General features: G+C 46.4%; 1 protein-coding gene across 25 annotated transcripts in view; it reads right to left on the minus strand.

Moving 5' to 3' along the window:
• Nucleotides 1-4,318, minus strand: part of Sorbs1 (sorbin and SH3 domain containing 1) — a 234,923-nt gene that overhangs the window by 168,758 nt on the left and 61,847 nt on the right. For all 25 annotated transcript variants that reach the window (XM_031390249.1, XM_031390248.1, XM_031390252.1 and 22 more), the window contains exon 2: nt 2,574-2,658. The gene's annotated coding sequence lies outside the window, so the exon portion shown is untranslated. The remainder of the gene's footprint in view (nt 1-2,573; nt 2,659-4,318) is intronic.

Below are 4,318 nucleotides of genomic sequence, written 5' to 3' on the forward strand. Positions count from 1 at the left end.
GCGTGTGTGGCCCTGGGAAGCGTGTGTGGCCCTGGGAAGCGTGTGTGTGTGTGGCCCTGGGAAGCGTGTGTGGCCCTGCGGAGCATGTGTGGCCCTGCGGAGCGTGTGTGGCCCTGCGAGGCGTGTGTGGCCCTGTGTCTGTACTGCGGAGCGTGTGTGGCCCTGCGGAGCGTGTGTGGCCCTGCGCCTGTATGACTTTCTTGTGCTTTTCCTTTGGCTCTTCACTTTTTTGTTTACTTTTTTTGTTTGTTCCCCTTCTGGTTTGATTTCTTTGTTGTTGTCTTATTTTACTATTTTTTTAGATGCTTGGTTGTTTTCTGATGAGAGGAAGAATATGGAATTGGGTGGGTGGGGAGGATCTGTGAGGAGTTGGGGGAAGAGAAAATAAAATCACAAGACTTTGTATGAAAAAATATTTTCAACTAAAAAGGAAAGAACAATATATATATATGTATGTATGTACATATACATATATATGGAAAATAAAACAGAGCTAGAGTGTTATAACAAACTTAAAAAGAAAATGCAAATATCTTACAGAACTATTCTAGAGATCTCAGAAAACAAGTATTTAAAACCCACCTTACCAACCCGTACATACGGAAGGATAATTTTAATGTGCTAGTGAACTCAGATATGACAGTCTTTAGAGTCTTGTCTCTTATCTCTTGGGTAAAGAAGGACATGAGCATCACAAAGCAAGACAGGAAGACTCCATCTAGCCCTGGCCTCAGTGACCTGCCTGTAGCAGCTGTCTCTTCAAGCCATCTCTGGGACACTAGAAAAGGTTACACAATGAAGGGAAAGTGTGTGAGAGAGGAGTGAGCTGCAGGGTATCTTGGAAGCCCACAGTGTTACAATGTATCTGCCTAACACCTCGCTCTCTCTGAAGTATTTTCACATAGATTATCTCCTTTAGTCTTCAAAGCAAGCAACCCCAAAGTGTACACAATTCAAGATATACTCTGCTGTTTGGGACCTCAGAAATCACATGATTATTCTAGATCCCACAGTAAACTTGGCAGGCCCTAGATATGCATAAACTCAGCCGTGATGGTTTGGATGTCTGAATACTTGGTCCCCAGCTGGTGATACTGTGTGGGCAAGTTTAAGAACTGTGACTTTGCTACAGGAAGTATGTCGATGTGGACGGTCTTTGAAGTTTCAAAGCCACATGCCATTCCCAGTTCACTCTCTCTGTTTCTAGTTGGTGGTGGGAGTTCTCAGCTATTCCTGCCACCATGCCTGTGGCCTGCTGCCACTTTCCTGCCATGGTGTACACTTATTCCTCGGGAATTATAAGCCCCGCCTCCTTTCCAGTCTCCGCCCTGTTCACAGTATGTGGTACCCCCCTCCCCCCCCCCCCCCCCCCAATTACTGATGCTAACTCTCTGCGGTTAATTGTTCTGTTTCTTGGAAGCCTCAACAAAGAGACTCCAGTGTTGTGGCCAGTTTGCCTCTGCATTTCTTCTCCCCCGCCCCCGCAGAGGCTCCCATTCTCCCTTCTGCCTGGGGCAAGCGCAGCATTACCCAGAGAGCTGGCTTCTATGCTGCATCCCCCTATAGCAAGCTCAGGGCTCCCTCCCCCTCCCTGGCAGCTCCGAGGGAACCCAGTCTGGCATTACAGGCAGATTTCTGAGTTCGAGGCCAGCCTGGTCTACAGAGTGAGTTCCAGGACAGCCAGGGCTACACAGAGAAACCCTGTCTCGAAAAAACAAAAACAAAAACAAACAAACAAACAAAATGGCACTGCCCATAAAACCATCCTTAATGAAAACACCCGGAGGAGCCACGAATGCCACGAGACAGCCTCTGCTCCTCTGTATCACCAAAAACTAACTGACTGACTCTCTCTCTCTGTCTCTGTCTCTCTCTCTCTCTCTCTCTCTCTCTCTCTCTCTCTCTCTCTCTCTCTCTCTCTCTCTCTCTCTCTCTCTCTCTCTCTCTCTCTCTGTGTGTGTGTGTGTGTGTGATAAACGGCAGAACTCTCCAGGTACCTGTCCTTAGGATCTTTAAGAAATAACAAACTCAAAGAAAATTAAGGCCCCACTGTTGAGTCATAAAAAAAAAAAAAATTCAGAGGTCACAGACAGCTATGGCCGGCCATAAAATTAGTTCCTGATAGCCCCACAACAGACACTTTTTAATCCCCCTCCCAGCTTCAGTTCCGTTCCACCAAATGGTATCATGTTTGAGTTAAGCCTTACCTAACCTCACCTCCACTCCCCTTCACCCTAAGCATTCAAAGAATTCCTAACTGAGCTGTATATAAACCCAATGCTTTCCAAACTCGGGGTCTCACACCCAAACCTACGGGGAGGGATCTGATTCAAGACTCGAAATAAAAAAGACTTTTTTGCCAATTGCAGCAGACTTTGCAATCCTTGAGCTCATCTGGGTTTCTCTCGGACCCAGGGTATAACAGGTGTCTTCTCAGAGAACAGAAAAGTAGCTAACACACATGCCCTTTCTTCCCTGGGAAAAGATGATCATCCTCTCTGCAGATCACAGTGTGTGGTCAATATTCCCTTCCCTGCAGTAGGAGGCAAAAAGGAAGAAGAACATGTATTCACCAGTGTTTCAAGGTGGTGGGAAGATGCATTGGTCCTGGAGTTCTAGGCAGAGAGGATCTCAGAGTCTTCCAGTGGATGCCAACTCCTGAAACAACACATAAAACACTCTGAGTAAAGCACAAACAACAGCCTCATCTCAACCCAATGGCTGGGCAACCCCTCAGCCTGCAGACACAACACAGCTTCTGCTTCATATATCCTGGCACCGAGTCTGAAGTTAAAACTCAGGACTGCCACAGAAAAGCTCAGACAGCTTAGGCCTGAAACATTTCTCACCACACAAGCCTGAGAAACTAATTCAATCTCCAGAACCCAGTGGAATGAGAGAACTCACTCTCAAACGTTAGCCTCTGACCTCCATGTGCACACACACACACACACACACACACACACACACACCACAGACACACACACACACACACACACACACACACACGGACATGCATGCACATGCGCACGCACAAGCACACACACAACACACTCGTAACAAATAGGATATAATGATCATGATTATGTTGCTGCCGATAATGATGATGATGATGATGATGATGATGATGATGATAAACTTTACACTTTTGGCTTCTCTTTAAAAGCCAAACAGATCAGAAGGTCTGTATGTAGGGATAATCTCTGTTTACTGTGTGGAAACACCACCCGTTTGTAAAAATCTGATGGCCAATAAGCTGAGGCAGGATTAGAAGGTGGGACAACCAGCAGAGAGGAGGAGGAAAATATGCAGGCAGGATGATTCTCCAATCAAACTCAGAAAGCCTGACCAGACGTACGAAACCGAGAAGTGGTGACTACCCATGTGGCAGACATGGAATAGTAAAAACAGGTTAAATTACAGGCTAGTGAGGGAACAGACCAAGCTTATGGCCTAGGCATTTATTCATAGGTAATAAGCCTCTAAGTCATTATTTGGGAACAGTGGGGTGGGTAGAAAAGCCCACAGTTACTTTTGTAGAGAACCTGGGTCAATTCCCAGCACCCACAAGACACGCTATAACCATCTGTAACTCTGGCCCCAGGGAAACAGAGGCCCTCATCTGGCCTCCATAGGTATTGCAGGAATGTGGCACACATACACACATGCAGGCAAACACTCATAAATAAAAAAAAAAAATTTGAAGAGAAATCTAAGGGCTGAAGATGTAGAACACTTGCTAGCATGTGGAGGGGTTTGGGTTTTAGCTCTAGCACATCCACAGAAAAACAAAAAGGAGACAGCTATATATGCTCATGTATAAAGATATCAGCACCGTAATGCGTTAGCAGCATTCAGCTTTAAGGTGGTAAGAGTTATTTATATCATTCTCTCAAAGAATTTATTGATTTGTTCACTGAGCTCTATTCCAGAACGAGACTGCGTGAGGTGACAGAGATACAAAGTCAGCGCAGCCCTTGAACTGTCCTGAGAAAAAGGCCCTGTCTAGACACTCTGAATGGGCATGCTCAGGAGATGCAGGAGCACTGAGCAGGAGTACCTAGTACAGCAGAAGCAGAGACACTTCTTCCTGACATGAACAAAAGACTGGGGCAACTCCAAAGCCTGGATGGGAGGGGGGCAAAAAAGAGAAGGTACACGTCCCAGCCCATGGACAATGCAGGCAAAAGTACACGTCCCAGCCCATGGACAATACAGGCAAAAGTACACGTCCCAGCCCATGGACAATACAGGCAAAAGTACACGTCCCAGCACATGGGCAATGCAGGCAAAAGTACACGTCCCAGCCCATGGACAA

This window comes from Mastomys coucha, unplaced genomic scaffold (assembly GCF_008632895.1).
Source record: "Mastomys coucha isolate ucsf_1 unplaced genomic scaffold, UCSF_Mcou_1 pScaffold21, whole genome shotgun sequence".
NCBI classification, from domain to species: Eukaryota; Metazoa; Chordata; class Mammalia; order Rodentia; family Muridae; genus Mastomys; species Mastomys coucha.